Below are 24,827 nucleotides of genomic sequence, written 5' to 3' on the forward strand. Positions count from 1 at the left end.
CTGTTGCCGGCCCAGCACCTCGCGTTTAATTCAGCAGTACACCTGCTACCAGCCCAATGAGGCGGCCCCTACCGTCTCTTGTGCCTGCAACCCGCATGTCGCTGCTCTGGCCGAATCGCTCCCATCTGCACGCGCTTTTTATCACAGCAAATAGCCCAACACAACCACGCAGTTAATTTTTATTGCTGTGTAACAACACGAACAATGTAATCATTTTGAGGTCGATGCTCTTTCCTTGGCGCGTTTGCGTCCTAATATGTAGTAGGTAAATATGGTTCTCCCTTGAATAAACACAATTTCTCTTGTTCTACTAATCGTGCATGTTTCGGAGAAGTTTATCTTCAGTGGTTATTATTTACTACCATAAAACAATATACAGAAAATTATGCATTGTGATAATTATCAGGTTTTTGTGATTGCGGTATTTACCTTACTACAAGCATTGAGAGAAATATTAACATGAAGAATATATGCCTTGTTATTACATACTGGTGTTCACAGATCTGTCTGGTATTTAGAGAACATTTACAATTATTGCCTTCTAGAATGTCTTCTGCAATTAATAAGCGTTTACCTTTCTTTTGATATGTAATTTTTATAACTTTTTAATGCCTAATATAGCATTATTAGATGGGTAGATCACATAACTAATGAGGAGGTATTGAACAGAATTGGGGAGGAGTTTGTGGCACAACTTGACAAGAAGAAGGGACCGCATGGTAGGACATGTTCTGAGGCATCAAGGGATCACAAATTTAGCATTGGAGGGCAGCATGGAGGGTAAAAATCGTAGAGGGAGACCATAAGGTGAATACTCTAAGCAGATTCAGAAGGATGTAGGTTGCAGTAAGTACTGGGAGATGAAGAAGCTTGCACGGGATAGAGTAGCATGGAGAGCTGCATCAAACCATTCTCAGGACTGAAGACCACAACAACAACAACATGGTATTATCGGTTTTTCCTTCCTTCATTTTTTTTCCTGTTCCAAAAAAAATTCTAGTCAAATAGCAGAACCTTGTTTGCAAAACAACATAACACGGCATAGTGCTAGAGAAAGAAGGAAATAACCAATAATATCATATTAGGCCCTAAAATATTGTGAGAAATTACGTAACATAACAATGATAAACGTTTGTTAATTGAAGATGACATACAGAAAGACAAAAATTATAGCTGTGCTGCAAATACCAATAGGTACGATTCGTAATAATAAGATGTATATATATTTATTCTTCATTTTAACATTTCTGTCAGTACTGAAGGTAATTTAAAAAAAAGAATAAACATCATAAAGCATAAATTCTTCATATATTGTTCAAAAGATAATAAGTGAAACCACTTAAGATGGAGAAACTTCTCTGAAACAAGAAAAATTGTATTTGCTCAAAACCGAACCACATTTCCTTATGATAAATAATCTATATTACTAAACGACTGAAACAGTCACATGTATATCCGGTTCTAGTTACAGGCTGCCTATCTACTCGTCCAACGGCTTCCAAGGGCAACAAAATTTTGGTTTTCTTTGTCCATATTATTAAAAAAATGGACGGAGCGAGGTGGCGCAGTGGTTAGCACATTGGGCTCGCATTCGGGAGGACGACGGTTCAATCCCGCGTCCGGCCAGACTGATTTAGGTTTTCATGCCGAGATGGTTCCTTTGAAGGGGCATGGCCGACTTCCTTCCCTAATCCGATGAGACCGATGACCTCGCTGTTTGGTCTCTTCCACCAAATCAACTAACCAAACGCCGGCCGCGGTGGTCTAGCGGTTCTAGGCGCTCAGTCCGGCACCGCGAGACTGCTACGGTCGCAGGTTCGAATCCTGCCTCGGGCATGGATGTGTGTGATGTCCTTAGGTCAGTTAGGTTTAAGTAGTTCTAAGTTCTAGAGGACTGATGACCACAGATGTTAAGTTCCATAGTGCTCAGAGCCATTTGAACCATTTGAACTAACCAAACTATCATAATGGATATACGTATGTTTGTTTCACACCTTCTCCTAAACCATTGGACCAGTTTCAACCAGACTTGGTATACATATCACTTCACTGTGTGGGGGTAACAACCACCTACCTGCCAAAGGGGTGCGTGTGGGAGTGAAAAAGTAGCTTAACTCACGACGCGCAAATAGGCAGACTAAGTTCATTCAGTATTTCAGAATGACAGCGCCTAGTGACTTCGTCAGCAACTAAAAAATAAACCTGTCTACAGCTACTTTATTAAAGCTCATGGCTCTTGCAGCGATTTCATTTCGATATTTATGATCGATGCCATTCCTTACAGCCAAGCCGTCTTATAAGCTAAGCTACGCATGTCTTTCATTGTTAGACCGAATAGCCTAGCCTCCAAAGTAGGTTACGGCGCTCAAGTTCCTGTTCTTCCATAAATACGTTTTTAAATTTTCCAGCTATTTCATCAGCAATTTTGCTATGGATGTCCTCCTTTTTTAAAAACTTACATTTTCAGAGCAGTTTGGGGAACGTGAATCTGGTTTGACGCCTTCAGATAACAAAATTGGCCAGAAATAACGGCCTCGACAGCACTGTTCATTGCCTCAGTAGACCATAACGCCTGCTTGCTGTTCCCTTATAGACTCGAACCATCGCAAATCGAAAGAAGTATATACACTCCTGGAAATTGAAATAAGAACACCGTGAATTCATTGGCCCAGGAAGGGGAAACTTTATTGACACATTCCTGGGGTCAGATACATCACATGATCACACTGACAGAACCACAGGCACATAGACACAGGCAACAGAGCATGCACAATGTCGGCACTAGTACAGTGTATATCCACCTTTCGCAGCAATGCAGGCTGCTATTCTCCCATGGAGACGATCGTAGAGATGCTGGATGTAGTCCTGTGGAACGGCTTGCCATGCCATTTCCACCTGGCGCCTCAGTTGGACCAGCGTTCGTGCTGGACGTGCAGACCGCGTGAGACGACGCTTCATCCAGTCCCAAACATGCTCAATGGGGGACAGATCCGGAGATCTTGCTGGCCAGGGTAGTTGACTTACACCTTCTAGAGCACGTTGGGTGGCACGGGATACATGCGGACGTGCAATGTCCTGTTGGAACAGCAAGTTCCCTTGCCGGTCTAGGAATGGTAGAACGATGGGTTCGATGACGGTTTGGATGTACCGTGCACTATTCAGTGTCCCCTCGACGATCACCAGTGGTGTACGGCCAGTGTAGGAGATCGCTCCCCACACCATGATGCCGGGTGTTGGCCCTGTGTGCCTCGGTCGTATGCAGTCCTGATTGTGGCGCTCACCTGCACGGCGCCAAACACGCATACGACCATCATTGGCACCAAGGCGGAAGCGACTCTCATCGCTGAAGACGACACGTCTCCATTCGTCCCTCCATTCACGCCTGTCGCGACACCACTGGAGGCGGGCTGCACGATGTTGGGGCGTGAGCGGAAGACGGCCTAACGGTGTGCGGGACCGTAGCCCAGCTTCATGGAGACGGTTGCGAATGGTCCTCGCCGATACCCCAGGAGCAACAGTGTCCCTAATTTGCTGGGAAGTGGCGGTGCGGTCTCCTACGGCACTGCGTAGGATCCTACGGTCTTGGCGTGCATCCGTGCGTCGCTGCGGTCCGGTCCCAGGTCGACGGGCACGTGCAACTTCCGCCGACCACTGGCGACAACATCGATGTACTGTGTAGACCTCACGCCCCACGTGTTGAGCAATTCGGCGGTACGTCCACCCGGCCTCCCGCTTGCCCACTATACGCCCTCGCTCAAAGTCCGTCAACTGCACATACGGTTCACGTCCACGCTGTCGCGGCATGCTACCAGTGTTAAAGACTGCGATGGAGCTCCGTATGCCACGGCAAACTGGCTGACACTGACGGCGGCGGTGCACAAATGCTGCGCAGCTAGCGCCATTCGACGGCCAACACCGCGGTTCCTGGTGTGTCCGCTGTGCCGTGCGTGTGATCATTGCTTGTACAGCCCTCTCGCAGTGTCCGGAGCAAGTATGGTGGGTCTGACACACCGGTGTCAATGTGTTCTTTTTTCCATTTCCAGGAGTGTATTTGGGATTCCATGGAAATGACTCCTTCGTTAAGAACGTTGCGGACGAGAATGAGGTTCTTACCCATTCCGCCTTACCCGTTTTGCCTCAGGGACACGATTTACAAGAAGGAAGGAAATAGGATTACTGTTTAACGTCACGTCAGTCAACTCAACGGAGCATAAGCTCAGATTACGAAACAATGGGGAAGGAAAACGGCCATGAGCCTTTCTACGGAACTATCCCAGCATTCGCCGGGGGTGATGCAGTGAAATAACGGCAAACCAAAATCTGGATGGCAGAACAGTGATTGTAACCGCCGTCCTTCCGAAGGTGAGTCCACTGCGCTAACTACCGGGCCACCTCACTCGGTGACGCCTGCCACGGTTTATGTCATGGACTTCAGGTGACTCTAGAAAGTTAGGTTAATAAACGTTCAACTAACTGAAACTAAAGGCAGTTACATGTACGTTAAGCATGTACTAACAGTAGTTGTAATGTAAACAAGTATGTGTACCTAAATTTGTTTACAAAATCATCAGAAGTTACAAGCCAGGAGCGAAACGTCACACAGCGAAAACTACATGCACAAACACACAAGAAAACTAGGCAAACATGGCTACCACAGCTGAGCAACAGCGGGTTGTTCTAATTCTACTTATTGCCGGTCGCTGGCAGCACCTCCCTGACATCTAAACACGTCAATCTCCATTGTGCACCGAGACACGGTTGTGCCCCAGTTCCCCTTATATCACCGGTATATTATATACACTGAAGAGCCCAAGAAACTGCTACACGTGCCTAATATCGTGTAGGGTCCCTGCGAGCACGCAGAAGTGTCGCAACACGACGTGGTATGGACTCGACTAATGTCAGAAGTTGTGCCGGAGGGAACTGACACCATGAATTCAGCGGGGCTGCCCATTAATCCGTAAGAGTACGAGGGAGTGGAGTTCTCTTCTGAACAACACGTTGCAAGGCACCCCAGATACGATCAATAACGTTCATCTCGGTGGAATCTGGCAACATCAGAAGTGTTTAAACTCAGAACAGTGTTCCTGGAGCTACTCTGTAGCAATTCTGGACCAGTGGGGTGTCGCATTGTCCTGCTGGAATTTCCCAAGTCCGTCGGAATGTACAATGGACATGAATGGTTCAAAATGGCTCTGAGCACTATGGGACTCAACTGCTGTGGTCATAAGTCCCCTAGAACTTAGAACTACTTAAACCTAACTAACCTAAGGACAGCACACAACACCCAGCCATCACGAGGCAGAGAAAATCCCTGATCCCGCCGGGAATCGAACCCGGGGACATGAATGGATGCAGGTGATCAGACAGGATGGTTACTTACGTATCACCTGTCATAGTCATATCTAGACGTATCAGGAGTCCCATATCTATCCAGACGCCCCACACCATTACAAAGCCTCCACTGGCTTGAGCAGCGCCTGCTGACATGCAGGGTCCATGGATTCATGAGGTTGTCTCCACACCCGTACACGTTCATTCGCTCAACACTATTTGATACGAGACTCGTCTGACCAGGCAACAAGTTTCCACTCATCAACAGTCCAATGCCCAGGTGAGGCGTAAAGTTTTGTGTTGTGTAGTCGTCAAGGCCACACGAGTGGGACTTCGGTTCCGAAAGCCCATATCGATTATCGGTTCCGAAAGCACATATCGATGATGTTTGGTTGAATGATTCGCACGCTGACACTTGTTGATGGCCCTGAACTGAAATCTGCAACAATTTGCGGAAGGGTTGCACTTCTGTCACGTTGAACGATTGTCTTCAGTCGTCGTCGGTCCCGTTCTTGCAGGATCTTTTTCCAGCAGCAGCTATGTCGGAAATAGAGGTTTCACTGGATTCCTGATATTCGCTGTACACTCGTGAAGTGATCGCAGGGGAAAATCCCCACTTCATCGCTACCTCGGAGATGCTGTGCCCCTTCGCTTGTTCACCGACTATAACACCACGTTCAAACTCACTTTAATCTTGATAACGTGCCATTGTAGCATCAGTAACGAACAACTGCAGCAGGCACCCGTCTTATAGAGGCGTTGCCGACCTCAGCGCTGTATTCTCCCTATTTACAGGGTGTTTCAAAAATGACCGGTATATTTGAAACGGCAATAAAAACTAAACGAGCAGCGATAGAAATACACCGTTTGTTGCAATATGCTTGGGACAACAGTACATTTTCAGGCGGACAAACTTTCGAAATTACAGTAGTTACAATTTTCAACAACAGATGGCGCTGCAAGTGATGTGAAAGATATAGAAGACAACGCAGTCTGTGGGTGAGCCATTCTGTACGTCGTCTTTCTGCTGTAAGCGTGTGCTGTTCACAACGTGCAAGTGTGCTGTAGATAACATGGTTTATTCCTTAGAACAGAGGATTTTTCTGGTGTTGGAATTCCACCGCCTAGTTTCCCAGACCGCAGCGCCATCTGTTGTTGAAAATTGTAACTACTGTAATTTCGAAAGTTTGTCTGCCTGAAAATGTACTGTTGTCCCAAGCATATTGCAACAAACGGTGTATTTCTATCGCTGCTCGTTTAGTTTTTATTGCCGTTTCGAATATACCGGTCATTTTTGAAACACCCTGTACTAACCTCTGTATTTGAATACGCGTGTTATACTAGTTTCTTTGGCGCTTGAGTGTATTATGTAGATACTTAGTTGCTACCTGTGGAATGCGGGGGGGGGGGGGGGGGGGGGGGAAGAATCACTAGGAGTAAATGAAAGCGAAACGCGTCTGATGTTACTCTCTCTTAAATTGCAGCGCACTCAAGGCGCAGGAAACAAGTAGCAACTGACTGAAGAATTTTTTTAGGCAATGGCGCGAAGTGTTATTGCTATGAACGCAGAGGAGTTGTCAACAACGTTAAAAAACTGTGAAAAATTGAAAAGCAAAAGGCATATTATAATAACGTAGAGCTAAAGATTGCAGGGCACTTCATTAGGCGGTTGATTGTTACGCCTCTATAACATGTGTTGGAAGCAAAAAGTTACATAAAATAATTTGGAAAAGGCCGAAGTAATATTGATTTTCACAAAAGATAGGTTAATGCAGTTTGATAAGAACAAAAAAAATTGCTTCATGCTTGTTGAAAATTTTGCACCAGAACTGTTTTCATTAGAGTGAAAAACAGCGAAACTTTTATATTTTAGACAGAAAAATGAGTTTTCGAAGAAAACACTTGCTTCCGCCGGCTTATTGATTTCCATTTATCATTTGACGATATTAGTGTAAAGCTACGGAATACAGTAAAACATAGCTCATACAACTTTCACGCTATATAAGCAGATATGTGTATGAATGAAGAATTGTGATAACCAAATTGAATGACTCATAACTGTTGAGTTTACTTGTTTATTCTTGTGACCTGCAATGGACAGCCTGTCGACTTGAGAAAATATTTAATGAACATAAATGTGAATATATCAACTCGTGAGATGAAAATAATATCTTTTCACAAAAATGTCCTATCCAAAGTAAAAGTGTTATTAATCACTGAACATGAGACATGGTGAATTGTTTCCGTTACACTGGTTCTAATTTATTTTGTGTCCATTATGACATCTATATTGATACATAAAGGGGAGGCGTTGTTTCCAAAACTCTCGATAAGTTCTCGACCGATTTACTTCAGATTTTTAGATGATGCTCTAACAAGTTTCGGATGGACACAGGCAATAATTTTTTAAACTACAATGTGTAGATTTTCTGTTAAAAATGACAGCGAGAAAGATAATGCTGTGCTGTAGGAATGTGCGGTTTTGTTTTCTTTCTCACAGTCGATTTTAAGTACGATAGCAGGGCGTGTAAACCATTAGACAAATTGAAACCTCCTGGCAGTTTAAAATTTTGTTCCAGACCGAGACTCGAACTCGGGACCTTTGATTTTCGCGCACAAGTGCTCCACCATTCGAATTACCCAAGCACGACTCACGACCCGCCCTTATTGCTAGAGCACTTGGCCGCGAAAGACAAAGGTCCCGAATTCGAGTCTCGGTCCGGCACACAGTTTTAATCGGTCAGGAAGTTTCATATCAGCACACATTCCGCTGCTGTGTGAAAATTTCGTTCTGCATTAGACAGATTGTACCTCCCATACACAGGGTGTTTCTGTAAGAGCGTGCAAAAGCTAAACAGGGCATAGAGGATGCTCCACTGAACGATTTGAGGGAGGGAACATGGGTTCGGAGAAGCCAATTAAGGAGCTAATAGGAATAAAATCGTGTTACTGCGTACTTTTTTATTTACGTTAGTTAAAGCCCTGCAAATACTATCATTGAAACAATGAAAATACCATTTGTACTGTATCTTAAAAAATGTGCTGAAACTGGCGATCATAGGCGTCGATGCAAGCATGACATCGGCGAACAATATTTTGACGCACCCTGACAAACACCGCCGGTGTGTTTAGAATCACATCACAGGCAGCTACCATTGTGATAACTGACTCCATCGTCGGATCTACTGGGGTCTCAAACACAAGTGACTTTACATATCCCCGTAGGAAATAATTAATGGATTTCAGTTCATGTGATCTCGCAGGCCATGGAACAGGACCTCCCGATCGAATCCAGCGACCAGAAAATACGGCATTAGGATGGCTGCGGATATTCACACTGAAATGAGGCGGTGCACCGTCTATCCACATCCTCCCGAGTACAGGTGGTCATTCAAACGGCCAGGTAGGAGATACGGCACAATGACATAGTCTCCCTGGCCGCTGTGACCGAGCGATTCTAGGCGCTTCAGTCCGGAACTGTGCGACTGCTACGGTCGCAGGTTCGAATCCTGCCTCGGGCATGGATGTGTGTGGTGTCCTTAGGTTGGTTAGATTTAAGTAGTTGTAAGTTCTAGGGGACTGATGACCTCAACACCCTGTATATTTCTTCGAACATATAACTTTAAACTCTTCGTACATATAATTATAAACAGAAATGTATGTACAACAACGTGTTGTTTTGTGTTCTTAGTTCTAGTTGGATTTAACGGAAAACCTGTATACTAGAAAAGTTGTATTTGTGGGTTATCGGGTTACGATTAGAATTCTGCTATGCAGTCCGACTCGTCTACAGCTTTGTAGCGCTAGCCTTTTGCAGATTAAAACCATGCGAAATAATGTCAATGAAGCTGCTATTCTCATACTTCCAGAAGCTGGGAAGGTTTCTGTCGTAGCCCTTATACCAACGTTCCCAATAAGTGAATGAAGGTTTCATATAACCAACAACTGAAATACACTTTAATTGATTTACGATAAGAGCGTTTTTAACATGGTCAGTTGATGTGCCCTCTCACCACACAGTATCCCAAAATTAAAACTGTATTTTGTATTATTGTATTTTAATCAATTTTATACACTACAATATATATTAGCACAGATATGCCGTGAAAAAGTGCTGGTTTTTTTATTCCTTGCAGTCGATTTTAACTATAACGGCGGGGCAATTAAACAATACGACAAATTTTTCTCATGATCAGTTGTATGTTGCCCTTTCACGAACAGGTAGTACGGAATTTATTCATATTCTATATGTTTTCGTATAATTGCGGGTTCCGAACCCACAGAGTGGGCGAAGTATCAACGAGGAGCCCAAAAGCTTGCATTCTGATAGAATTCCTCATGACAGCCCAGATTAGCGTGTATATCCAGGTCCCGTACATATTTAGCAACTGCCAAGTATAGCTAGGTTCACATGTATGAAATAAAGTGAACGCATTTAGAATGGCATGTGGAGTACTTGCCAAACATCTAAAAACTAAAACATGAAAAGAAACCCATATTTAATTTTATAAGATGGTTACTCCTATGAGATTACTCTATGAAACTGAATATTGGCGTTTAAATAACACGTGATAGATAGATATTCAGAATGCTGATATATTTTGAACCATGGACCTTGCCGTTGGTGGGGAGGCTTGCGTGCCTCAACGATACAGATAGCCGTACCGTAGGTGCAACCACAACGGAGGGGTATCTGTTGAGAGGCCAGACAAACGTGTGGTCCCTTAAGAGGGGCAGCAGCCTTTTCAGTAGTTGCAGGGGCAATAGTCTGGCTGATTGACTGATCTGGCCTTGTAACACTAACCAAAACGGCCTTGCTGTTGTGGTACTGCGAACGGCTAAAAGCATGGGGAAACTGCAGCCGTAATTTTTCCCGAGGTATGCAGCTTTACTGTATGGTTAAATGATGATGGCGTCCTCTTGGGTAAAATATTCCGGAGGTAAAATAGTCCCCCATTCGGATCTCCGGGCGGGGACTACTCAAGAGGACGTCATTATCAGGAGAACGAAAACTGGCATTCTACGGATCGGAGCGTGGAATGTCAGATCCCTTAACAGGGCAGGTTGGTTAGAAAATGTAAAAAGGGAAATGGATAGGTTAAAGTTACATATAGTGGGAATTAGTGAAGTTCGGTGGCAGGAGGAACAAGACTTCTGGTCAGGTGAATACAGGATTATAAATACAAAATCAAATAGGGGTAATGCAGGAGTAGGTTTAATAATCAATAAAAAAATAGGAGTGCGGGTAAGCTACTACAAACAGCATAGTGAACGTATTATAGTGGCCAAGATAGACACGAAGCCCATGCCTACTACAGTAGTACAAGTTTATATGCCAACTAGCTCTGCAGATGACGAAGAAATTCAAGAAATGTATGATGAGATAAAAGAAATTATTCAGGTAGTGAAGGGAGACGAAAATTTAATAGTCATGGGTGACTGGAATTCGACAGTAGGAAAAGCGAGAGAAGGAAACATAGTAGATGAATATGGATTGGGGCTAAGAAATGAGAGAGGAAGCCGTCTGGTAGAATTTTGCACAGAGCATAACTTAATCATAGCTAACACTTGGTTCAAGAATCATAAAAGAAGGTTGTATACATGGAAGAATCCTGGAGATACTAAAAGGTATCACATAGATTGTATAATGGTAAGACAGATATTTAGGAACTAGGTTTTAAATTGTAGGACATTTCCAGGGGCAGATGTGGACTCTGACCACAATCTATTGGTTATGATCTGTAGATTAAAACTGGAGAAATTGCAAAAAGGTGGGAATTTAAGGAGATGGGACCTGGATAAACTGACTAAACCAGAGGTTGTACAGAGTTTCAGGGACAGCATAAGGGAACAATTGACAGGAATTGGGGAAAGAAATACAGTAGAAGACGAATGGGTAGCTCTGAGGGATGAAGTAGTGAAGGCAGCAGAGGATCAAGTAGGTAAAAAGACGAGAGCTAGTAGAAATCCTTATGTAGCAGAAGATATATTGAATTTAATTGATGAAAGGAGAAAATATAAAAATGCAGTAAATGAAGCAGGCAAAAAGTAATACAAACGTCTCAAAAATGAGATCGACAGGGAGTGCAAAATGGCTAAGCAGGCATGGCTAGAGGACAAATGTAAGGATGTAGAGGCTTATCTCACTAGGGGTAAGATAGATACAGCCTACAGGAAAATTAAAGAGATCTTTGGAGAAAAGAGAGCCACTTGTATGAATATCAAGAGCTCAGATGGAACCCAGTTCTAAGCAAAGAGGGGAAAGCAGAAATGTGGAAAGGGTATATAGAGGCTCTATACAAGGGCGATGTACTTGAGGACAATATTATGGAAATGGAAGAGGATGTAGATGAAGATGAAATGGGAGATACGATACTGCGTGAAGAGTTTGACAGAACACTGAAAGACCTGAGTCGAAACAAGACCCCGGGAGTAGACAATATTCCATTAGAACTACTGACGACCTTGGGAGAGCCAGTCCTGACAAAACTCTAACATCTGGTGAGCAAGATGTACGAGACAGGCGAAATACCCTCAGACTTCAAGAAGAATATAATAATTCCAATCCCAAAGAAAGGTGCTGACAGATGTGAAAATTACCGAACTACCAGTTTAATAAATCACAGCTGCAAAATACTAACGCGAATTATTTACAGACGAATGGAAAAACTGGTAGAAGCCGACCTCGGGGAAGATCATTTTGGATTCCGTAGAAATGTTGGAACACGTGAGGCAACACTGACCTTACGCCTTATTTTAGAAGAAAGATTAAGAAAAGGCAAACCTACATTTCTAGCATTTGTAGACTTGGAGAAAGCTTTTGACAGTGTTGATTGGAATACTCTCTTTCAAATTCTAAAGGTGGCAGGGGTAAAACACAGGGAGCGAAAGGCTATTTAGAATTTGTACAGAAACCAGATGGCAGTTACAAGAGTCGAGGGACATGAAAGGGAAGCAGTGGTTGGGAAGGGAGTGGGACAGGGTTGTAGCCTCTCCCCGATGTTATTCAATCTGTATATTGAGCAAGCAGTAAAGGAAACAAAAGAAAAATTTGGAGTAGGTATTAAAATCCAGGGAGAAGAAATAAAAACTTTGAGGTTCGCCGATGACATTGTAATTCTGTCAGAGACAGAAAAGGACTTGGAAGAGCACTTGAACGGAATGGACAGTGTCTTGAAAGGAGGATATAAGATGAACATCAACAAAAGCAAAACGAGGATAATGGAATGTAGTCGAATTAAGTCGAGCGATGCTGAGGGAATTCGATTAGGAAATGAGACACTTAAAGTAGTAAAGGAGTTTTGCAATCTGGGGAGCAAAATAACTGATGATGGTCGAAGTAGAGAGGATATAAAATGTAGACTGGCAATGGCAAGGAAATCGTTTCTGAAGAAGAGAAATTTGTTAACATCGAGTATTGATTTAAGTGTCAGGAACTCGTTTCTGAAAGTATTTGTATGGAGTGTAGCCATGTATGGAAGTGAAACATGGACAATAAATACACTACTGGAAATGGAAAAAAGAACACATTGACACTGGTATGTCAGACCCACCATACTTGCTCAGGACACTGCGAGAGGGCTGTACAAGCAATGATCACACGCACGGCACAGCGGACACACCAGGAACCGCGGTGTTGGCCGTCGAATGGCGCTAGCTGCGCAGCATTTGTGCACCGCCGCCGTCAGTGTCAGCCAGTTTGCCGTGGCATACGGAGCTCCATCGCAGTCTTTAACACTGGTAGCATGCCGCGACAGCGTGGACGTGAACCGTATGTGCAGTTGACGGACTTTGAGCGAGGGCGTATAGTGGGCAAGCGGGAGGCCGGGTGGACGTACCGCCGAATTGCTCAACACGTGGGGCGTGAGGTCTCCACAGTACATCGATGTTGTCGCCAGTGGTCGGCGGAAGTTGCAAGTGCCCGTCGACATGGGACCGGACCGCAGCGACGCACGGATGCACGCCAAGACCGTAGGATCCTACGCAGTGCCGTAGGGGACCGCACCGCCACTTCCCAGCAAATTAGGGACACTGTTGCTCCTGGGGTATCGGCGAGGACCATTCGCAACCGTCTCCATGAAGCTGGGCTACGGTCCCGCACACCGTTAGGCCGTCTTCTGCTCACGCCCCAACATCGTGCAGCCCGCCTCCAGTGGTGTCGCGACAGGCGTGAATGGAGGGACGAATGGAGACGTGTCGTCTTCAGCGATGAGAGTCGCTTCTGCCTTGGTGCCAATGATGGTCGTATGCGTGTTTGGCGCCGTGCAGGTGAGCGCCACAATCAGGACTGCATACGACCGAGGCACACAGGGCCAACACCCGGCATCATGGTGTGGGGAGCGATCTCCTACACTGGCCGTACACCACTGGTGATCGTCGAGGGGACACTGAATAGTGCACGGTACATCCAAACCGTCATCGAACCCATCGTTCTACCATTCTTAGACCGGCAAGGGAACTTGCTGTTCCAACAGGACAATGCACGTCCGCATGTATCCCGTGCCACCCAACGTGCTCTAGAAGGTTTAAGTCAACTACCCTGGCCAGCAAGATCTCCGGATCTGTCCCCCATTGAGCATGTTTGGGACTGGATGAAGCGTCGTCTCACGCGGTCTGCACGTCCAGCACGAACGCTGGTCCAACTGAGGCGCCAGGTGGAAATGGCATGGCAAGCCGTTCCACAGGACTACATCCAGCATCTCTACGATCGTCTCCATGGGAGAATAGCAGCCTGCATTGCTGCGAAAGGTGGATATACACTGTACTAGTGCCGACATTGTGCATGCTCTGTTGCCTGTGTCTATGTGCCTGTGGTTCTGTCAGTGTGATCATGTGATGTATCTGACCCCAGGAATGTGTCAATAAAGTTTCCCCTTCCTGGGACAATGAATTCACTGTGTTCTTATTTCAATTTCCAGGAGTGTAGTTTGGACAAGAAGAGAATAGAAGCTTTCGAAATGTGGTGCTACAGAAGAATGTTGAAGATTAGGTGGGTAGATCACGTAACTAATGAGGAGGTATTGAATAGGATTGGGGAGAGGAGAAGTTTGTGGCACAACTTGACTAGAAGAAGGGATCGGTTGGTAGGACATGTCCTGAGGCATCAAGGGATCACAAATTTAGCATTGGAGGGCTGCGTGGAGGGTAAAAATCGTAGAGGGAGACCAAGAGATGAATACACTAAGCAGATTCAGAAGGATGTAGGTTGCAGTAGGTACTGGGAGATTAAGAAGCTTGCACAGGATAGAGTAGCATATAGAGCTGCATCAAACCAGTCTCAGGACTGAAGACCACGACAACAACAACGTAATGACACTCTGGACACAACGAAACCGTAAGAATTTCGGGTATGCACTGTACAAGAAAATTTAAAATAAAACCAAAGGACATGGTATTATCACCTTCAGAGTACGTTACCAAAAGTTTGTCTATTAAATTAAAAAAATTCAAACAAAAAGGGTGTAGAGATGCTGACAAACCAAGGGATGGACGGGGAGCGTAAAAGGCAAAAAGTGGCTTATTACAGGGACTCGAAAAGCAGAGTACATTTATATGACGGATTTGACTCTATGGGCATTATCAAATACATTAAGTACTATTAGCAATGAATTAATAGTATATAACTTAAGTTGTTCTTTTGACGAGATATTCAGTTCTCGGCTTCTCAAGTTTCTCCGTCTCCCTAGTTGGAGGCGTGGCGGTGCTTTTGGACGTCACACACGGAAGAGAGATGAACTCTGTGTCAAGTGCCACCAACACAGACTCTGCAATGATACTTACGAGACAGTGCTAGATTTCTGGTTTGTCAGGAACGCTGGTGATCAGACACTTCGAAATACCGAAAGGAACTAGCTCGGATGGTAATGCTAGACCTAGTTTCTTTATCTACCGCGATTAATTGCATATGGCGGAACACTGTCTCAAAGAATAAATTCTTCAAGCAGAGTTTGTTTCGGACTGTAAGATTCCCACTTAGTCTTTATACGCTAGTCATAACTTACTGAATTTACGCAGTATTGTGACAACGAATATTGCCTTTATTATATTAAAATAGCACTAACTATAATCAGCATGTCTTACTACTTAGCAGCATATAGTGCCTGGATAGGCCTGAAGTGACCAAAACAAGTCACACACTTGTAATTTAGTGTGATAATGATTGCGTTGTTACGTAACAGCCGTGTTTCTTGATTCATTTCGTAGAAGTTGTCAACTGTTTGAAAAAAATCTACTTGTCACGTTAAAAAGCGCCATTTTCGTCGAATGATTATTTTGCTTACCGTAAAAGCAACGTTGGAGTAAAGACTGTTATTGTATACCATTGCATAGTAGAAATCGTAATAGCACAAATTTCAATTTCTTTTTGCCTTTTTTGCTGGCACAGTCTGAATAGGATAAATTTATGAAAAATAAAAACGATATTGATAGGCATACAAACATCTGAAATCGCTAAACGTAACTTCGAAAAGAACGGTTGGGATTAGTGTAAGTCTGAAAAATATCGAATTTGTGGCGCGTACTAATGAACATAAACAAGTGATCGTTAAAAAGAAAGACGCCTGTTGTCTATTGTATAGGTTAAATGCTTATTTTACTTTGTGGCTAAGATACACTGAATTTCAAACAGAAGCCAAACGCACACATTTTCTGCCCATTTTCTGCGCAGAATCTTGGCTGCAACATTGTCAACTGTTTGGATTCACGAACCTTAGAATTACACACTTAATAAAGTAATAAAATCTATATCATTCTCCTGTATGTTTCGAAAAGCTAGTTAATTTTCAATATTATAATGAGCTTGACTGCCGGTAATAGTTACTCTTATGTAACTCGTTGAAAACAAATAAAAGGGTAAAATACCCAACCGAGATGAGAAAATTCTCTAAAACAACGATTAAACTGAAACGTATGCTGCATTTCTTCATTTGAAACTTACATTTTTCGTATAACTGGTACATAAAACTAGCCGGTTGCTAAATGGGGCTAAACCAACAAAACTAATTATTTTTGAATGAAAATTTATCTGCATGAATTCTATGGAAACGTACCGAGTAATTTAAACGGAATGATACGAATATAGCGTAATTTTTCATTGAGTAAATAATGTAGCTCTGTTTATAAGATAGTCAAGCGATTTTTTTCCGATGCTATTTAACAAATATTTACTCATATAAAATGGTAGTTTTAGATTTAATACATGCTACATCTGACGCAATACATTATTGAGCCTCTGGACGTTTCTTCGAATCCACAAATTTCAAATCGTATTCGCCAACTGAATATTTCCGGTCTTTAAGAGAGGCTGTAATCATAAAGTAAAATACAGCTCCTTTGACCAGCCGATAATACATAGTGAATCACGTATCACTTGCACCGCAGATATTTCGAATATGGAAGCCGCTCTTGATATCCAGTTTTCACAGAACTGAACTGTAAACAAGGGCACGTATTTGAAGCCTGTACACGGAATTTGAAACGTTTGCGAAGGTGCAGTCATTTACAACAGTTATAAATTTTTAAATGGGACAATCCATATTGACAGTAAAATCCTAAAAGTAGCGTAAATGAGACAGTCAGCGGTGTTTGTTGCAGGGAGCTAGTGCAAGTAGTTCACGAATTATCGTATTGCGAACATTGTAAACACCGACAGCTGTTTGTTCTATCCTATTGCTTAGACGGTAGGCGCCGACGTTATGTTTGTTTACATTGTGGTGTGTGTACACTGCAATTGCACAGCGACGGTCCTGCCAGTTAGTTTGTGATAGTGGACACAGTAGAACAGGGCCAGTGTGGAAAAAGAGGACTCCCTCGTACTTAATGGTAAATGTAGGAAGAATTCAGTTCATTCGTGTACCGTGTACGCCGAGAAATAACTGAAAAGACATCAACCGTCGTGACAATTATTTGTAAACGTTTTCAAAAAATCACAGGCATGTGGTAGTGTGACGCTTAAGACACGCAACAGAACGAAACGCGTGACTGTAGGTGAGGGTGAAATTAATGTTCTGGCTGCTGTAGCAGTAGAACCGCAAAGTACGAGGGTAATCCCAAAAGTAAAGTCTCCTATTTTTTTATAAGTACAGAACTCTGTTTGTGTGGCAGTTTGTCATACCGTTATGAAGAGTGCTTCACGCGCTGTGTGTAAACGTGCGCACGCCGCGCTGAGGCGCTCAGTCTTGGCAGCCGTTGAGAATGGAGCTCCCGTTGGATTTTATCGCCAAGTGCGAATCGAGCGCAGTTATTCGGTTTTTGAACGCAAAGGGCACTGCGCCGATTGAAATCGAACGCCAGTTGACGGAAGTGTGTGGTGAGTCGTGCATGGATGTCAAAAATATTCGTAAGTGGTGTAGAGAGATTGCAGCTGGTCGGACCGAAATTCACGACGAACAAAGCAGCGGGAGACCGTCAGTTTCTGAAGAGACAGTGTTGAAGGTTGAGTAAAGCATGCGTGAAGATCGGCGGATCACCGTGGATGATCTCTGCACGTTGGTTCCTGAGGTTTCCCGAAGCGCCGCTCACATAATTTTAACTGCAACATTGAACTACCGGAAGGTGTGCGCAAGATGGGTGCCACGCATGCTGACTGCGGCAACGAGTTGATGCTTCCCGCGCGTATCTTCAGTGCCTTGCATCCGAACAGGACAACTTTCTGGACTCAATTGTCACGGGTGACGAAACCTGGGCATACCACTTTACACCTGAGACCAAGCAACAATCACGCCAGTGGCGGCATCCTTCTTCGCTAAAGCCGCGTAAATTCAAACACAGTCTGCGGGTAGAGTCATGACAACCATTTTTTGGGATCGGAAAAGGGTATTGTTGGTCGACTTTGGGCCCACTGGGACCATAATTAACGCTGACAGGTACTGTGAGACTCTGAAAAAACTCAAACGAGCAATTCAGAACCGGAGAAGAGGAATGTTAAGCAAGGGCGTACATATTCTCCATGACAACGCTCGCCCACACATCGCTCGACAAGCCATTGCTCTCCTGTAATAGTTTCAATGGAACATAATCACCCACCCACCCTATAGTCCTGACTTGGCGCCCAGTGACTTTCGCCTGTTCCGTAAGTTAAAAGAACATTTGGCCGGAAAGTGATTCAGCTCCGACGACGAGGTGAAAGAAGAGGTTCATAACTTTCTGAACAGCATGGCGGCGAGCTGGTATGACATTGGCATACAAAAATACATCGACAGAAATGGTGATTATGTCGAAAAATAGCTAAATGTTCAAGCTGTAAACTGATGTAAACCATTGCAGAAATAAACATGTCAATGTCCTTATAAAAAATAGGGGACCTTACTTTTGGAATTACCCTCGTAATTACCGTGCAATCGCACGAGGAAGCGGCATGAACCAGGCAATTGTACTAAGCGTTCTCCATCGTCAGAAGTTCCATCCCTGTCGCATGTTTCCACGAAGTGTTGCATTGGAATGAATTTGCGAATCGTATGATCTTTTTTACGTGGGCATTAAGATAACGATAGTCGGGACGTTTCATGTATCTTGTTTGTGGATGAAGCAACATTTACTAATCACGGTGAAGTAAATCGCAGAAACATGCGCTACTGCGTTGTTGACAATCCGCGCTGGTTTCCTCATGTGGAGCGTCTAAAGAGTGCTGTGTGGAATAGTGCACCATCACCTCATGTTGTTCGTAGAGGGATCATAGAGGGATCACCGCATTCGCGCAAGAATCTCAACCTCCTAACGGACCATCTCCTATAGATATTTATAAGAGATTCCTCTTCAGACTTGGTGGAACCTGTGTTATCCACACGTTGGTTGCTCGGTCCATAGTACACGTATTACGACTGTGTGTCTACAGGAATTGTTTCCAAATCGATGTATTGTATGAAGAGGACCTGTACGAGGGGCGTTTGAAAAGTCCATGCAAAAATAAAAACTACCTACGTGTTTGGGATAAACCTTTTTTATTTTTCGACATAGTCTCCTATTAGACTTACACACTTCGTCCAACGCTGTCCTAATTTGTTGATCCCTTCCGAATAATAGGAATTTTCCGAGTCTGCAAAATAGCTATTAGTTGCTGCAATCACCTCCTTGTTTGAATAAAATCTTTGTCCCGCTAGCCATTTCTTCAAATTGGGGAACAAATAGTAGTCCGAGGGAGCCAAGTCTGGTGAATAGGGGGATGTGAAATGAGTTGGAATCCTATTTCCATTGATTTTGTGACCGCAACTGCAGAGGTGTGTGCTGGTGCACTGTCGTGATGGAACACGACTTTTTTGCGGTCCAATCGCCGGCGTTTTTCTTGCAGCTCGGTTTTCAGACGGTCCAATAACGATGAATAATATGCACCTGTAATAGTTTTACCGTTTTCCAGATAGTCGATGACGATTATCCCTTGCGAATCCCAAAATACAGTCGCCATAACCTTTCCGGCCGAAGTAATGGTCTTCGCCCTTTTTGGTGCAGATTCTCCCTTGGTAACCCATTATTTAGATTGTTGTTTGGTCTCATGAGTATAGTAATGTATCCATGTTTCATCCACAGTGACGAAACGAGCTTAAAGTCCTGCGGATTCTTCCTGAACAGCTGCAAACAATCCTTACAACACTTCATACGATTCCGTTTTTGATCAAGCGTGAGCAATCGCGGAACCCATCTTGCGGATAGCTTTCTCATGTCCAAATGTTTACGCAAAATATCACTGATTTTATCAATCCAGAACGTTCAGCATCACTTGTGCCCATATAGCCGCTCCTAAAATTTTGAAACCACTTATAAACTGTTCTAATCGAAGGTGCAGAGCCACCGTAATGTTTATCAGGCTTCCTTTTAGTCTCCTGAGACGTTTTGCCTTTCATAAACTAATGTTTAATCACCACACGAAATTCTTTTCGTCCATTTTTTGACAATCACTCGACTTCCTTGATTCACACGAATGCCAAACACAAAGAGATAGACCAATGTGGCTGAAACTTGGAGTGCGTTCTTTCCAAAGATGCTACTAACTAAACGTGACCGCGATACGCGCCGGTGTGCCATCTCTCGAACTTTGCACGGATTTTTCAAACGTCAGATGATATGAAACGGCATATTACTGCTGCCTGCGCTGAAATTTCCTCTGAAATGCTGGAACATATGTAGGAATCGTTGCATAGCAGACTGCAAGCATGTATTGACGCTGGTGGTGGTTATTTTGAGTGCAGGCTTTGAGGGTACATACTGCTTTACGTGTCAGACCCCATAAAGGCACTGATTCACATTTGCTTGTCCTAGGCCATCTATTTAACAACACGACACCACCGAAGACATATTAACATCAATGTAAGGCAGCATATCTACAACCATGCTAAATTCACTTTCGTTTGTGCTACCATGTGGAAAAAACAACTTCGGTATTAGCAATGTTCAGATTACGATATCTCTTTAACTGCTTAGACTAGACTTCTGCAAAAAATACCACTGACATTCTAATTTACTGTACTTTTGTTGTGGTACTGTCAATAGGCATTGTCCCATTAAATTATTTGCACCTGTTATAAATAAATACATATTCGAAAGTGAAAACTCTCTCTGGACAAGTTGCAAAGGCTGGCTCCTGCCTACCATTCCAATTTGTGAAATCCACTTGTCAGTGGCGTCTTCCTTTCCCGAAATGTTTGGAGTGCAAGTTGTAGGTGACCCACTCTGTATGAAGAGCCTGAACTGTGCATCAGTCTAATGTAAGACCCATGGGAAATTGTTAAAGCAGAATACCTACGTATTAAAGAGCGGTTCAGTGCGTAATTATTACGCTTTTCTAAGATAGTCTTCTATTTTCTTGGTAACTCGTGCTTATTCTTCCGTTGTTATGAGAGAAAGAAATCATCCTTAAAGCTGTATGTCGTTATTATTAGCCGTAACATTTCCCAGAGGCATTTCTCAAACCTGTTTTCTGCCAATTAAAGTTAGCATGAGAAGCAAGCGCCGTAAATATTTGTTTGCGAGGGACTCGATTTGAAAAGTTAAATTACATGCTCTTGTGAATACTCACGTCCTACGATTTTTCCACTCCTTCACATTTTAATGGAGAGCGCTAAATCCGGTTGCAGTCCTGAAATTAGATGTTTCCTTCATCGGACTTGACAACTCACTTAGGCAGTGCGGGCCTACTTCAAGAGGGGGGACATGAAAAAGTGAACGCAAGCTTGCAAAGAATGAGTCCCCCCTCCCGAGGAGAGCTTGTTACCGGGAATAATTACAAAAATAACGAGGTTGAGCATTCAGCGTATCGTCAACTAGAACTCAACTGCAGATGAGAAAATTCCTGGCGCCTGGCGCCCACATTTCGCGGGTTGTTACTCCCGCATCTGGCATCTTGAGACGGCGAAAACGTACGTTAGCGCGGGCCGTTTCTTGCTGTATTATATGCAGTCATCAATTGACTTTAGTGGAAGAACATAAGGAACCTCATCACCAAAACATATGCTCCATAACACTGCAGCGCAGTTGCATAAATATATAGTGTCATCACGAATTGTTGGACAGTTTCATAGATCACGTTTTTAGGAACGCCTATCTGAAATAGGAAAGCTTGAATTCCTGATGTTGGTATTTCATTTTATAAGCCAAAAAGAGGAAAAGCTGTAGGGTAATATGGAGTAAAGTGTCCATTCTAAGGGAGATGGAATTTTCACGTAACCATGGCTATTGACAGAAGGTTGCCGCTTACATATTTTGAATCTACATGTTTTTACTGTAAGGTATCACACTAAAGAAAATTTATATTGAATAGGACCCGTAAGCTGTTTTCTGAAGACTTACATAGTGGCCTCTGTTCCCAGTCTGAAGGGTTAAAGTGCAGTGCAGACACGCAAGAGGCGTACAATATGTAATGCACTACGTTTTTTCTCGAGCAATTTCGGTTGAAAAATTGCGGAATTTGTTCTGAGATATCGTGGAATATTCCCCCTTCAACCCCTGTAGTTTCATGAAATTCCGATGGGTGGCGGCGCTGTAAGTAGCCTTCAAAATGGGGTTCCAAGCAGAGAGCTCTCATTGAGTTTCTTTTGGCGGAAAACCCGAGAATCACCTGTATTCATAGGCGCTTGCAGAAAGTTTGCGGAGATCTGGCAGTGAAGAATACAGGTGAGTCTTTGGACGAGGCATCTGCCATCACCGTAATGGGCCGCGCAAACCTGCCCAATCCCCCACGTGCCGGCCGGCCTCACACAGCTGTGAGTCCTGCATCGCTAGAACGTGCGGACACCCTCATTCGAGGTGCACTACGGATGCAAACGGACTTCTTCTCTGTGATAGCGAAAGGCCTCACGTAAGTCTGCGCACCCGAGACGAGTTCACAAACCTTCACTGAACTCTCTTCGTCACCCAACCAAGAGCACGGATCTCACACTTTCCGTCTCCATCTGTTTGGCTCAATGGAGAGTGCACTCTGCGGGAAGCAGTACATGTATGACGGGGAGGTTATTGATGCAGCAAGACCTTGTCTCCGACGTCGACCGGTAGACCTACAGACCCTCAGAGTCTCTGACGCAAGGGAGTCGCTCTGAACGGATATTATGTTGAAAAATAGGGTTTGGTAGCCAGAGAGTAGGACATAATGTGGTGTATTGGAATCCTGAACAAAATCAATCTTGCGGCTTTCAGAAAAAAGTGTTGCCCCTCGTACATGCTCCCGATGTGGTCAGCAACATTCTTTCGTCACCGGCATGGCGTCTTCTTTTAAGTGCAACAACCTTGTTGTTTCTAGACTGAACTGTCAACGATATCATCCACATTATAAATATGATGAGCAGGATGATTTTTTTCCGTGCACTGTATTAAGGATATCAGAAAAGTTTCTACATTGACCTTATTAAAAGCTTGCCCTCGCAATCGAGTTAGGTTTCCTAAGACTAAGCTAGGTTAGTTAGGTTTTCTAAGACTAAGCTGTCTTTACCTTCCATCTCGGACTCATAGTTAAAACAACAGGGTATTTTATTCCACTCTGGCGACTGGAATACTGCTCTCCATAGATCGTATACTGTAAATGCGTAAAACCGCTTTTCCATTTCGAAAACCAAATCAAGGATTTCTTGTTCTTTACTGAACACACTACGTAAACTATCCATAAACTTTTTATCACCGATCGAATCTCTGTTTTTTTTTTCTTTCTCACCATATTACGTGGAACATGAAATTACTTTGCTGCTAAAGAAGAAGGCACTTTATCAATCGTTATCGCCTCAACAGCTTTTTCTGCCCACTCAGGGTACGATGTTTGTTACAAGCGTTTCCAGACGTATTTTCTAGACACGTTAATGTCTTAGTTTCAGAAACAATTTCATGCGGCTTCAGCAGACAATTTTCAATCGGATTTTTGTGCTGGGTCAAATACAACAAAACAATGACGGTTTTTAAACAACAATAATTAATTAATTCAAAATTGTCAGAAAGACAAAGAATGATGGATGAGGGCTTCTATATAAAATGATTTAGAAGTCAATCTTTGTTATTATGTGTGATGTATTGAAGTAAGTCTTATTGAGATAAACATTAAAAATCAACTGTTAGAAAAACTGGCCATGTTTTCCTGATCGGACGCCATGTCGACATTAGTGATTCACAGGTGAAACTGCCAAACAAAAAAAAGTATCGAACATTTGTAAACCAAACGATATTGTTTAAACAGTGATATTATAAAAAGGTATTACTCTGCAATTAAGGTTGCTGACAAGAATAATATAAATGACTTACCTTACATCAGACGACTGAAAATCCAAAACGTTTTTACCAAAAAAAGAAAATAGAGAAACAAGCTTTCTCTGTCAGTCTCACTGAGAAGGGTGATGGTGTATGTTAGAAGTAGCTTCACCAAGCGGCAGCACTGTTCACAGCAGAAAAATGAGCCATGGCCACTTTTCCCGTCCTAGCCACGTCACCTCACCTTCCCCTATATCAGTGTTGCTGTAAAATAGTATGGCGTTGGGTTTGTGTATACAGCAACTTTTATATAGGTTTATTCTTTTAAAGAAGAATACAGCAAATTAGTCACAATTGATAAAGCTATTTATTTGCACAAATGGCGCCGTGATTGGCTTCGAACCTACCGGTTTATCTTCAGACGGCTCTCCACATCAAGTTGCACATTTGTTAAAGTTAACAGAAATTTTGGTTGTTTATTCCTCCTTGTATTGAAAGATTCTTGGGATGTTGGTGGCTGCAGTAAAAACGATCTACTTAAAAGTAAATATCTTTTAAAATGGTCGAACACAATGTAAACACATCTTTAAGAATGAGTAAGTAAAATGTATCAACCAAAATTCAGTTTTACAAAGCTGTTTACGTCGTGTGCGATTGTTATAAAGGATAGTTATGTTTAAGTACGACGTTTCTAACATCTTTTTTTTGCTGTAGGGTATCAACATCCTAAGACTCCTTCACCACAAGAGGGGAGGAGGGAGACAAAAACTTCTGTAAACTTCAACAAATGTGCACCTTGATGTGAACAGCCGTCTGAAAATGGACCTGTCGGTTCGAAA

General features: G+C 43.3%; 1 protein-coding gene across 1 annotated transcript in view; it reads left to right on the plus strand.

Moving 5' to 3' along the window:
* The window catches only part of LOC126230276 (zinc finger protein 541-like), a 689,355-nt gene that overhangs the window by 342,447 nt on the left and 322,081 nt on the right, over positions 1–24,827 (plus strand). The gene's annotated exons all lie outside the window — the stretch shown is intronic.

Source organism: Schistocerca nitens, chromosome 1, assembly GCF_023898315.1.
Source record: "Schistocerca nitens isolate TAMUIC-IGC-003100 chromosome 1, iqSchNite1.1, whole genome shotgun sequence".
In the NCBI taxonomy this organism is placed as follows: Eukaryota; Metazoa; Arthropoda; class Insecta; order Orthoptera; family Acrididae; genus Schistocerca; species Schistocerca nitens.